This window comes from Megachile rotundata, chromosome 4, assembly GCF_050947335.1.
Source record: "Megachile rotundata isolate GNS110a chromosome 4, iyMegRotu1, whole genome shotgun sequence".
Taxonomy (NCBI): Eukaryota; Metazoa; Arthropoda; class Insecta; order Hymenoptera; family Megachilidae; genus Megachile; species Megachile rotundata.
The window spans coordinates 8,231,452-8,245,916 of record NC_134986.1 but is presented as its reverse complement, the minus strand read 5'-3'; the positions used below and the strand labels follow the sequence as shown (position 1 = coordinate 8,245,916).

General features: G+C 33.7%; 1 protein-coding gene across 3 annotated transcripts in view; it reads right to left on the bottom strand.

Moving 5' to 3' along the window:
- The window catches only part of LOC100877948 (cysteine-rich secretory protein 2), a 115,985-nt gene that overhangs the window by 50,453 nt on the left and 51,067 nt on the right, over positions 1-14,465 (bottom strand). For 2 of the 3 annotated variants that reach the window (XM_076530384.1, XM_003700976.3), the window contains one exon: positions 10,835-10,883. The exons of the other annotated variant lie outside the window; for it this stretch is intronic. The gene's annotated coding sequence lies outside the window, so the exon portion shown is untranslated. The remainder of the gene's footprint in view (positions 1-10,834; positions 10,884-14,465) is intronic. 3 annotated transcript variants of the gene reach the window in all.

Here is a 14,465-nt window from a genome sequence, read left to right as displayed (position 1 = left end):
AATTGTCAACTGATCAAATCCTCATATCTCCAAATTCTCAGTTCCTTAAATAGTCAGAACCTTAATCTCCCAAATGATTGAAAGACTCAGCAATTTAATCCAAATTTCCAAATCCTCAAATCTTCCAATATATCTAAGCTAACCCAAACTTCCAACTCTTCAAATTCTTCAATGCACAGAAACATAACCTAACCTTCAAATCCCCTAATCTTCAGTGCCTAAAAATCTAAGCTAACTCAAACTTCCTACTCAAATTCTCCAATGCACGAAAACCTAAGCTAACCCAAACTTACAAATCCGCAAATTCTGCCTATTTCAACCTACCCCATATTCTTAAATTTCCAAAAGAACCATCCTATAAGGACTCTATTGATAAAGCTAGAGCTAAATAAAAATGCTAACTGTAGTAATGATAGACTCCACATTTCCATTTCGTTTTTCATCCCCGCGTTTCTGTTATCACGAAACAGACGTTCCCAGTGTGTTCAGATAGTTTGCTGTTTAACCTGGACCAAGCCTCTGTTTGTCGAACAGTTTGCCGACTGTGTATGCGTTCGCAGCTGCACCCTGATTGGCTGCTGTTCCATCAGCTGCGGGCTCCTCGAAGATGAGACGAGCTTCCGTTTTAGATAAAGGGAAGATTGCTTCGTTTCGATGGAAGTTCACCGTTATCGTGGAAATGACGTTGTTATGCTGCAAAAGACTGCAACCATATTTCCATTCTTCACTCGTTCGGAGAGCAGCTGCGGAAGATGGTCACTTAAGAAATAATTCCAATAAAACTCGATATTTGTTGCTGAACTTCGATCGATGCGTTCGGGTAACAAGATGAAGACTGTGGTAGACATTTTTTCGATTAAATTCAACGTTACATTTGAACTGACGATAGCTTTGAAGGCTGAAATAATTTTCACACGAAACAGTGTTTATGTTTTCACGGAGCTCGTAAACATCGATGATGTTTATACCATATTTCATAACAGTTTATGCATTTGCCATATATCAACGTCTGCAAGGTAACATAAATCATTTAACCTGAATCTCATAGACTGCATGATTTATTTTCATTTTGATGTACCATCCGCGGTGATCATTTACATGTTATTCATCGCAGAGTTTATTGCTTGAATTGAAATAAAAACTAACTCGAACTAACTAACCAACCGCGTTGGATTACTACGCGTTGGTTAACTGCGCGTTAGATTACCATGCGTTGGTTAACTGCGCGTTAGATTACCACGCGTTAGATTCCTACGCTTAGAATTACCACGCGTTGCATTACTACGCGTTGGACTAACGCGCGTTGAATATTCAAGCACTGGATTACTACGCGTTAGATATCCACACGTTGGATTACTACGCGTTAGATTACCACGCGTTAGATTCCTACGCTTAGAATTACCACGCGTTGCATTATTACGCGTTGGATTACCACGCGTTGCATTATTACGCGTTGGATTACTACGCGTTGAAGATGCACGCACTAGATTACTACGCGTTGGATATCCACACGTTGTATTACTACGCGTTGTATTACTACGCGTTGGATTACTACGCGTAGGATTACCACGCGTTAAATATCCAAGCGCTGGATTTCTCCGCGTTAGATATCCACACGCTGGATTACTACGCGTTAGATTACCACGCATTAGATTCCTACGCTTAGAATTACCACGCGTTGCATTATTACGCGTTGGATTACCACGCGTTGCATTATTACGCGTTGTATTACTACGCGTTGGATTACTACGCGTAGGATTACCACGCGTTGAATATCCAAGCGCTGGATTACTACGCGTTAGATATCCACACGCTGGATTACTACGCGTTAGATTACCACACATTCGATTCCTACGCTTAGAATTACCACGCGTTGCATTATTGCGCGTTGGATTACTACGCGTTGAATATGCACGCGCTAGATTACTACGCGTTGGATATCCACACGTTGTATTGCTACGCGTTGTATTACTACGCGTAAGATTACCATGCGTTGCATTACCACGCGTTGCATTACTACGTGTTGGATTATCACGCGTTGGATAACTACGTGTTAACCGAAGCTGTCGCTCTCGCGTCTGCGCATGTGCTCGCGCTCTTGGTCCGTGTTTTTCCTTAATTATTTAAAAACGAAGCTTCAAACTACATTTTTGCAAAAACAAATCTCATTCAGAATCACCTCAACTTCATTTGAGAGACCTACGCTAGTTGACACCCTGTATTCTTTGACATATACATATTGAATAAAAAAAGGCAACAATGTTAATTTCTTTCATGACCCTTCAGTGTCTTCAATAACTTCCTTTTCGTATCAGAAATAATTTCCACTCGTGCCCAAGTGTTTCGAACTTGTCTCCTTTAACTTTGTGCTTAAACTTGTTTCCCGGATAAAGTCGTGGAAACAAAAGAAGCTTTGTTCGAGTCAACATCTCGAGCCATCTGTTCGGACGCGGCGAAGAAGCTCGCGAGCAAACACCCGGCAATATTAACCGGAACATCGATAAACATTTGTGGATGAAGTTCTGTGCGATCGGGGAGACAGTTTCTGACGAGACGTTATCGACTCTGAAACTTGTCCGAAGTTAAAAAGTTCCCTCGGGATGTTCTTTTATTTCGACTAATTTACAGTTGCATTCGACCTTTTACGCCCTCACGCGAATGTTGAGCCTTTTAAGTTCGCGCTGAAACTAAAACACGGATTACTATTCGTCTGAAGTTCTTCGCTCGTTAGCGGAAACTTAGACTCCTCGAACCCTGTTGGACAGCAATTAAATGGCTTTCCGAAAAGCGAGCAAACTAAAACAGGAATTATGCACGGGTCGGTTGTACGAAAAGAGAAAAGTACTCGGTTGATTAGGTTAGTGGACTAACAAGAGAAATGTATGAACTCTGAATCTGGTTCGAAGTTGGATTATTGGAAACTCGGGGAGACATGCTCTTCTTTGTGGGAAAGGATTTAGAACTTTAATTTTTAATTCTTGCATGTGTTACTCTTACGTTATAATTCAGTTCGAAAATTTGAATTTGAATGACTTTGCGGACCTGTAGATTTGAAACTTTAGGAATGTAACAAATTTTGGATCTGGGTATTTGGAGATGTAGGTGTTTGATCACATAGTATTTTGTGAACCTAATGATTTGGATGTTTAGAAAATAAGCAGCATAGCAAATTATGGATCTGGGTATTTGGAAATGTAGGTGTTCGATCATAAAGCAATTTGTGGATTTAAAAAAGTGATATAGGGTTAAATTCAAGTGTTATATATCCAACAAAATGGTTTAGAAAGAAAATATAAATGAAATCGTATAGAAGCCATAGTTTGTTTATTTACGATATAGACTTCTCAAAAGTTTACGATGATCAAATGAAAAGGGTGCGCAGAGGGATGAAACAGGTTTACGTGGCGAGAGGAGTATTAAAAAATGCAAGTTTTGCACGCGCGACCGATACGTGACGGGAATTTCGACGTTTGAATTTCCGTCGGGCGACAGCACGTTGTATGCAAATTCCGGGAACTTTACAAAGGAAGGGCAAATTAAATATTGCGACGCAAGGTTTGCGAGGGTCGAGACGCTGAAATATTAAACATCCGTGATCTTTGGCGACGAGATTGTCGAAACGTACGAGGAACCTCTGAAGAATCTGTTCGATGAAACTCGCGAACATCTCTGTAATAACGTTTGATCCGACAGAAAATGTTACTTGATTTTCCGGTTTATTTATTGGAAATAGTGTACCGATGTCAACCCACGAGTTGGCGCGTGACCCAAAATAGAAGAAGCTTCTCACCGTGAACACTTCCAGTTACATTTCGACAAATAAGAATAATGACAATAACAGCTGCTGAATTCGCACTATCTTACTCTCGACGTTTACCTGTCATTATTTTTAGTCTAATTGGTGTGCGATCGCGAGAGCCAATATACCGCCGAAAATACGTGCGACGCGTCCATTTTTCTATTCTGACCAATTGGAGCCGTAGCTCTTCTAAACACGTCAGTCTCTTCACACGCGAACTCGTGGGTTGACGTAGGTATGTAGATATAGAGATTCAGGGATTATAGGGACTTAGAGATATAGGGAGAGGGATATCGAAATTTGGTGATATTTGGAGATATGGGATTTGGAAATATGAGGTTTGGAGATATAGGGATCTACAAATGTGGAGACTTTACAATATAGAAATTTAGGAATATAGGAATTTGTGGATGTAGAGATCTAGGATATAGAAATTTACGAATTTAGTTTCTTAATTTGGCAAATTGGAGCCGTCTTCTAAACACCTGGGTCTGTCTCACGCGCCAACTCGTGGGTTGGCATCAGTACTTTGTATAATGTATCATTTACAATAGTATAACGTTTCGTTTGAAATAATATACTTTATTTCTTTAAAATAGTATAGTTTGTACATGTATGATGTATCTAATAAACGTGTTTTATACACCAACGTAAAATATTAAAAATGCTAAAAACGTGTGAAATGTGTATTTTCAAATGATGCTTTTTAACCGAACCTTGGAAGAATGAAAATGAAACGTTTAGAATGGAAAAAGTCTGCAGAATGTTCTTCATAAAATGACGCTTTTTAACAACACACAGAGAAAATAGAAATAAAGTGTTGAAAATGTGAGAGGTCTGTACAATGTGAATCATAAGATGCAAATGCAAGTGCCTTTCAACAGCATTTTAGAGAAATGAAAGTAAGATGTCTATTAAATGTGCTTTTTAACAATACATTGTAGAAGTACGTGTAAGATATAAGAAATAACAATAGAATATTTATTGTAAAATTATATTTTTTAACGGCATCTTGAAAAATGAGAGTAAACAGGCGTTATCTATAAAAATATAAATAAAACTTATGACATTTTATTTTTATTTTTTCACAGTGTTATAAAACTATTTGTAACGGAAATTCTACGCACCCGCTCGTAACAAAAATTCAGAGTTCGATTCCAAAAAGTGATACGTAACAAATATTGATAAATATGACATTTTATTTTTATTTTGCACCGTGTTGTAAAACAGTATTTCGCAAGTTCTACACACTACTTGTAACTAAAATTCAAAATCCAATTATAAAGAGTATTAAATACCGAAAAAATTACATTAAATATATTTTGTTTGTATTTCTTTACAGTGTTCTAAAAAATTATTTTATAACGCAAGTTCTACGCAATCGTTCGTAACTAAAATTGAAATCCAATAAATAATAAAATTCCAATTCCAAAAAGTGTTAAATAACGTTTGGTCGCAAGTGCCTAAGACTAAACAGAGATCGAAAGCTCGTATAAATTCCAGCGTATTATAGAGACTTGGCGAACTTCTATCACGCTCTACTCAAACGAACTTATTGGATCGCATTTCATCCGCGAGCAAAATCGTGTGAAACTTAAAGGCGCGAGGGAAGTTCCGTCGACGAGGGATGCTTCCGCTTAAATGATGTTCCCGGGGTGCACGTGCGTGAAACCACTGTTGAACAGAGGCCCCATAAGCCTCATATACAACCCCCAATCCCGAAGGTTCACCGCACCGCCGTAAATGGGCTGAGGTATTACTCTCCCCTAACACAGATAGACGAGCCAGAGAAATTCGTATCGTGAAATTCACAGCGTCGTCTTACGTATTACTGTCGACCATCTGTGAAATATTAACTTTGGAACTTATGGGACAACTGGACACATTCTGCGATTGCTACAATTAATTCAACCCCAAATAGGAACTGTATGTACGACGCAGCGCAAACAGTAAGTGACGATTAAACGACGTGAGTTAAGATTCCCAACAAGTAAATATAAGTGGACTTGCTATGTACTTTTTCACAGCAACTCTCTCGATTCAAAAACTCTCTGACACAAACTGGATGAATGTTCGTTAATTCGTCCTACAAAAAAGATCGCCACGTTTATATAAGTATGTTTTAAATAACGTGAACATTTCAAAAGTGGAGCATCGAATTTTTAATCGTTTCAATGTTGCAAACGAAGCTGCCTGTCACGTAATAGCAGAGAAATTTATTTATTTTGACTCGGTGAATATTTGTGAATTTGTTATACCCTGTAAAAAAGATCGCTAGCACGTGGTGTAAATTGTATGTGCCTCACAGCGTTAGTAGTAAGTGACGATTAAACGACGCGAATCATCAGGATTCCCAATAAGTGAATATAAGAGGACCGTATCTAAATGAATTTGACTTCGGACTAGAGTTTATTTTGCTATGTACTTGATAACTCGAGAGTCTTCGAAAAATTTTTACGTTTCAAAAGCTCGGAGTGGGTAGAATTTTTGTGATATTGTTGAGGGAAAACAGTTGTCTATTGGTTTAGGTAAAATTCGGATGGAGATGGAAATACAAGTGACGTATGAAGTGGGTCTGTTTACACAAAGTGACCGTAGCAAGTGATAAAACCAAGCAAAACGTCGATATGGATAGAAAATTGCAAATAAAAGACTCTACTGCTAAGGTTAAAGGTTCATAACATGATCTACAATTCTATAAGTGTGAAAATTTAGGAGTCTAAAAATTTAGAAGTCTATATATTTAAACAGCCACAAATTTAAATTCTAGAAATCTAAACACCGAAAAATATAAAAATCTACTAACCTAAAAATCTAAAAATCTAAGAATCTAACAACCCAAAAATCTAAAAATCTAACAACCCAAAAATCTAAAAATCTAAGAATCTAACAACCCAAAAATCTAAAAATCTAACAACCCAAAAATCTAAAAATTAAATAACCTTTAAATCTGAAAATCTAAAAATCTAAAAATCATTAAAGAACAAAACAATCCGTAAACTAGAAAATTTCGAAATACAAAAACCTGCAAATCCGCGAATATGTGCTAGGAAATGTAATACATCAAAATCCACAGCAGAGCGATTTTTCTCCCCGAAAAATTGTAAACAACGGAAATTCAAACACGAGCATTGACGCCATAGTCAAACATGGCCGATAGAAAGGTTCTTTTAACGAAATAACGGATCAAACGTTATGGTAAAACACGCGGAGAAAAAAGTAGAGCAGATATCCCTGACTGGAATATTTTTATTTAACCATCGATAAACGTTGAACGTCAATGCTTTGAGCCATTTCGTTCGCAGGATATTTAATTTGATCCGGACCTTTGTGAGTCTCATCACTCGTGGAATTTCCATATAAATGCGGTGAAAAACTTGCAGAGTGATAGTTTAAACACAGGCTCAAATGCAAATGCGTTTTCGTTCGTTTCTGCCGAAAAAAAAGAATGTTTGCCTTCTGTTCCGTGTTCCTGATTTTCGACAGTCGATACTGCATGTTGTAGTCGCGACGTGTTTCAAAATGTTTCGTTCGAATTTAACCTTTTCGGCTCGATAATACTTCTTTGTTCAAAAATAAATCGTGAAATATCTGTTCGTATAACAAGTAATAATTTAATATAATAGATGCAGTATTTAATAATTTTATGTAACAATTAAATGTCACTAACAATGTTGTTAATAATTATAAATTCAATTGATTTAATACACTGATTAATTTGACTAATTTATTTAATACAAATTATGCAGTAATAACTTGGTACTATAATGATATGTTGATCGACAATTAACTTCGTACAATTTCATATAAATAAAGAATTATAAAATACTTTATAAATAACTTACACAAACTATAAGGTAATTTAACAACATAAAAAATGAAAAAATAGTAAAAAGAGTACTCGTATTATTTCTATTTAAAGTCAAAAATATTATAAGAATGATGCGGACAATTCGTCGATGTCTGCACAAAATGGCTGACACGACAGTACATCAAAAATAAAACAATATTATGCTGTGTTTAAGTAATCCTAAAAAAAAAACTAAAGCAGTTTAATTGAAGATAAAAGTTTCTCTTCTAATTTTCACGGTGTTTTTACGAAACATTGACGAAAACGTAACGATCGCTCAGAATCGATCGATTTACGAGCAGGGTCGATTACTCGGCTGTAAACGCGATCTTTCTTGTCCGTTGACGATGAACTTTATTACGAAACGTGTTTCGTTTCCATAAACTGTTGAATATACGCACGTTCTGTATCAAGTGCTATTTCCTGTTTTATTGTTCGTGTGTCTGTTACAGCAACGCTCGTAAATTTATCGAACTACCGTTGCTTTCGTTGTTTCAATCATTCTTCGTAAATGCAAACGTTTGTGAAGAACGCAAACAACTGTTTTCGCGCTGAAGTTCTGGGGACGGTGTTTTCCAAATAGAAGCTTATGTAATTATGGAAATTGGTATTTTGTGATTAACAGGGAAATATGTGTCCGTGAGCAATGTTATAAAATATGTATTTTATAATGAATATTGGAGAATGATTTTTATAATGAATTTTAAAAAATGATTTTTATGATGAATGGAGAGAATGAATTTTATGATGAACATAACAAAATGAATTTTATAATGAATTTAGAAACATGATTTTTATAACGAATTTTAAAAAATGATTTTTATAATAAATTTAAGAAAATGATTTTTATAATAAATTTAAGAAAATGATTTTTATGATGAATATAAGAAAATGAATTTTATAATGAATTTAAGAAATTTATTTTTATAATAAATATAGAAAAATGTACATATTCTATGACACATGTGAAGATATGTATTTTATGATGAATATAAGAGAATGAATTTTATAATAAATTTAAGAAAATGATTTTTATTATGAATATAAGAAAATGAATTTTATAATGAATTTAAGAAATTTATTTTTGTAATAAATAGAGAAAAATGTATTCTATGACACATGTGAAGATATGTATTTTATGATGAATATAACATGAATGAATTTTATAATAAATTTAAGAAAATGATTTTTATGATGTATATAAGAAACTGAACTTTATAATGAATTTAAGAAAATAATTTTTATAATGAATATAGAAAAATGTACATATTCTATGACACATGTGTAAATATGTATTTTATGATGAATATAACATGAATGAATTTTATAATAAATTTAAGAAAATGATTTTTATGATGAATATAAGAAACTGAATTTTATAATGAATTTAAGAAAATAATTTTTTAATGAATATAGAAAAATGTACATATTCTATGACACATGTGTAAATATGTATTTTATGATGAATATAACATGAATGAATTTTATAATAAATTTAAGAAAATGATTTTTATGATGAATATAAGAAAGTGAACTTTATAATGAATTTAAGAAATTTATTTTTATAATAAATAGAGAAAAATGTATTCTATGACACATGTGAAGATATGTATTTTATGATGAATATAAGAGAACGAATTTTATAATGAATTTAAAAATATGATTTTTATGACGAATATAAAAACAAGTATTTTATGATGCATAGAGAAAAAAGTATACTATCATACATAAGAACATATGTATTTCACCATAATGAAGAAAAGAAACATTTTATTATCCTCACAAAAATAAGTATCTTATGATAAACATGGAAATATGTATCTATTTTATAATGAATTTAATAATGCATTTTGTGACGTGAAAATACGATAAGGTACGTATTTTATGACAAATACAAAAATGTGTATTTTATAGCGAACATAATAATATATATTTTATGATGAATATAGATGTATGGGTTTGTCTTACGACGAATTTAATAATATGTTCTTTATGATGAGTATAAAAACTTGTATTTTATGGTGGATATAGAAATATGCATTTTATGACAAGTATGAAAGTATACTGCGATAAACATGAAGATATTTAATGTTTTTCTGTCGACTCGCCTAATTTTGAAATATTTTCTAGATGAGTAAATTTCTTTTTCGTTTATTTTACAATCGCAATTATATTACAATCTAAGTTTCACCTTACAATTTAAATTATATTAGAATTTAAGATTCACCTTCAAAATGAAATTATATTAGAATCTAAGTTTCGTCTTAAAAATTAAATTATATTGAGATTTAGGACTCTAGAGAATTTAAGATTCTATGAATTTTGTAACTATTTTGGGGTTCTAAGGGATTTTGGGATTTTAGGGGTTTTGGGGCTTCTAGAGATTTTTGGGTTCTAAGGATTTTTGGGATTCTAGGGGTTTTAGGAGTTCTAGGAATTTTAGGAGTTCAAAGGATATTGGAGTTCTAGGGAATTTTAGGATTTTAGGAATTTTGGGTTTCTAGGAATTTTGGGATTCTAGGAATTTCGGGATTCTAGAGATTTTGGGATTCCAGGGATTTTGAAGTACTACAGATTTTTAGAGTTCCAAAGATTTCAGGGTTCTAGAGACTTTTGTGTTCTGTGTAGTTTGGAATTTTAAATCATTAAAGTCTAAGTTTTATCTTAAAATTTAAATTATATTAAAATCTAAGTTTCATCTTACAATTCAAATTATATTAAAATCTAAATTTCACCTTAAAATTTAAATTATATCAGAATTTAATATCACCTTAAAATTTAAATTATATCAGAATTTAATATCACCTTAAAATTTAAATTATATCAGAATCTAAGTTTCACCTTACAATTTAAATTAATAACCAAGTTAGTGATTTTACATTGTACAAATAGTTACGCAGCACCAGAGACCTACATTGATAGAAATATCTGTCGAGATTTATGAGTTGAAAGTTTTATCAATGATCGATCCAAAGGTTCGCTGTCAAATACTTCAGGATTCGAGAGTAACGTATCCTCGACAATTCCGAGGCGATCTATAGCGATGGAATAAAACACAGCTGCGCTTTAATCTTCTGGGAAAACCGTACGAGTAAACGGTGAAACAAACGATTCCCGTGGCCACGTAAAATATTCTCGATTAACGAGCACGAGAATTCGAGAGCAGAGGAAAAAGTTCAACTTACCGAGAGAATCGTCAGACCAATTTGTTCGTAGATCTTTCGACAGGAAATACTGCAATAAGAAACGAAAAAAAAATTAACGAAATGTTCCCAATATCCACATATTTTTCTTTAATTCTGCTAAAATATATTACGTGAATTAATTCTTAAATTTATTACTGTTAATTAGATGTATTACTCTCAATTTTATCGCAGGTATATTACTCTTTAATCGCAGATAAATTAGTATCACGGTTAATTAGATAAATTACTACTTAATTGTACCACGGTTAATTAGACGAATTAGTACTTAATTTTGTCACAGTCAATTGGACAAATTACTACTAAATTTTGGAACGATTGATTAGATAGATTGCTGCTTAATTTGGTCACAGATAATTAGACTAACTTCTAATTAATTTTACCGTAGTTAATTAGTTACTATTCAATTTTATTGAAATTAATTAGCTAAATTAGAATTTAATTTTAAAACGACTTATTAGATAAATTACTGTTTAATTTTACTACAATTAATTAGGTAAATTAGAATTTAATTTAAAAACGACTTATTAGGTAAATTACTAATTAATTGTACTACAATTAATTACTTAATTTTGAAAAAAATAATTAGTCAAGTTTCTACTCAATTTTGTTACAGTTTATTGTCTGACATTACTAATTAATAATTAAGTTAATTTACTCATCATCTGATGAAATTAAATAATAAATAGCAAAATGGTATATCAAGAAATAGATCTCCAAATAACTCAATATGCTGATTGCAATTTTTCTATTATTTTGCAGTATAAATTTAATTATCAAAAACTGGTTAAGGTAGTACAAACAATTTCTAAATTTTGTTATCGATCGAACTCACTTCAATTATACAACATAACCTCTTTTGATGCCTAACCTATAACATGTAACCTAACTTGTACCTCAGTCAACCTTATCAATTACTCATACAATATACTGCTATTATTACTAAAATGTGTTTACTAAAAATATAACAAAATATTGTATATTAAAATTACTAAACTACATTAAACTTTCTAAATTATATTTAATAAAAATAATAAAATATTATACGTCCAAAAAACATTCAAGAAAATTGTCTCTATCACAAATTTCTCCTAAAACCAATCAGATCAAAAATAAATATACAGTTCACTCAAATAAAAATAACACGCAGATCAAAGCAATAAATCAAATGTAAAATTAATTATTTCCAATGCTCGTTTTCGCGTTCACTTAGAATCTTCAAAGTCCGCATGCGGTAAAAGTTGAAGAAAAAGTAGCAAAACATCGTGAGACGTTAATTAAGCAGAATTTCCGAGCGTCAACGAAGGTAAACGACATTAATCGCTTTGTGTATCTTGCTAACGTCCACGAGCGAAATAGTCAAACACGTGTATTATATATTGACATCGACTGGTGCCATTCGACACACGGAAATGCTGCATGACGTGCGAACTTGGTGTAATTAATTAGCGAAGCAATTACGCCGCGTAATGAAGCCGCGCGAACGAATCGGAAACACGTGATGCGTTCGACCGAACAATACTAATTTAGGTGGTAACGAAGACCATACTTCACGAATAACGAATGTTATGTCAATTGCATTTCGACGTTCCGCGTATGACGGATTGATGTTAGGAGACGAGAATTGGATGCGGTAATTGGAGAGTTTGAGGATTTCGGAATTTGATGGTTTAGAGATTTGGCGATTTAGGGATTTGGGAATTTGGAGATTTGAGGATGTGGAGATTTAGGGATTTGGGAATTTGGAGATTTGGGATTTGGGAGATTTGGGATTTGGGAGATTTGGGATTTGGGAGATTTGGGATTTGGGAGATTTGGGATTTGGGAGATTTGGGATTTGGGAGATTTGGGATTTGGGAGATTTGGGATTTGGGAGATTTGGGATTTGGGAGATTTGGGATTTGGGAGAATTGGAACTTGGGTGAATTGGAACTTGGGAGAATTGGAACTTGAAAGATTTGGGAATTAGAAGATTTGCGAATTGGGAGATTTGGGAATTGGGAGAATTGGAACTTGAGAGAATTGAAACTTGGGAGAATTGGAACTTGAGAGAATTGGAACTTGGGAGAATTGGAACTTGGGAGAATTGGAACTTGGGAGAATTGGAACTTGAGAGAATTGGAACTTGAGAGAATTGAAACTTGGGAGGATTGGAACTTGAAAGATTTGGGAATTGGGAGATTTGGGAATTGGGAGAATTGGAACTTGGGAAAATTGGAACTTGGGAGAATTGGAACTTGAGAGAATTGGAACTTGAGAGAATTGAAACTTGGGAGGATTGGAACTTGAAAGATTTGGGAATTGGGAGATTTGGGAATTGGGAGAATTGGAACTTGGGAAAATTGGAACTTGGGAGAATTGGAACTTGAGAGAATTGGAACTTGAGAGAATTGAAACTTGGGAGGATTGGAACTTGAAAGATTTGGGAATTGGGAGATTTGGGAATTGGGAGAATTGGAACTTGGGAAAATTGGAACTTGGGAGAATTGGAACTTGGGAGAATTGGAACTTGGGAGAATTGGAACTTGGGAGAATTGGAACTTGAGAGAATTGGAGCTTGAAAGATTTGGGAATTAGAAGATTTGCGAATTAAGAGATTGGGGAATTGGGAGAATTGGAACTTGGGAGAATTGAAACTTGAGAGAATTGGAACTTGGGAGAATTGGAACTTGAGAGATTTGGAAATTGGGAGAATTGGAACTTGGAAGAATTTGAACTTGGGAGAATTGGAACTTGAGAGAATTAAAACTTGGGAGAATTGGAACTTGAGAGAATTAAAACTTGAGAGATTTGGTAATTAGGAGATTTGGAAGATGTGATAATTGAGAGCTTCATAAATTTTGTCTTTCCACAAAAACTCTCATTTCGTAAAAGCAGTAAGTAATCAACAGAGGTCCTCGTTTCACACCTAAATGCATCTTCGAACTCGCAGTGTCGTCAGTTTATCAGCAGGACAAGAAAACTGGTCGTGCGAAACCTACGGACCAACCTATCTACGACTTAATTAGAAGCATTAATATGGATAAACTGAGAGGCTTCAGTCGAAGGATTTGCATGTTGGCCGGTTGCCGACGAAGACACCAGAGGATTTTCGCCATTTTCTCATCGTTTTCGACAAGAGCCAGATTTACTTTAAGACTCCACGGATCACGAAACGGAAAGTCAGGATCTCTGGTTACGCGTATTGCTTTATGATCTTGCACTTTCACCAGGACATGTAGCTCAACAGACCATTATGACTTATGACTTATAACGAACTTATCGTAAGTTCTATTCGATTAATAAATACTTTATTAACAGTAGGTTTACGAGACGCATTTTGACGCATTTTGAATTTTTTGGAAAATTGCAAATACCGTTCGCATTTTTATTTTATCTTGTACTGACTTTTATTCGTTGAACGAGGTAAATATATATCGAGTCTATTTTCTTCAAAAGGTTTGAAATATTGAAATTTGCAATGTGGTATACGTATCTCTATGTGCGTCAATTTGACGCGATCGTAATGTAAATAAAATTTTTAGTAAATTAGTTTTACCATGCAAAAATTACAACAATAAATATGAATGCACCGAAAATATCTTATAAACGATGGACTTCATTAGTCCGGAGT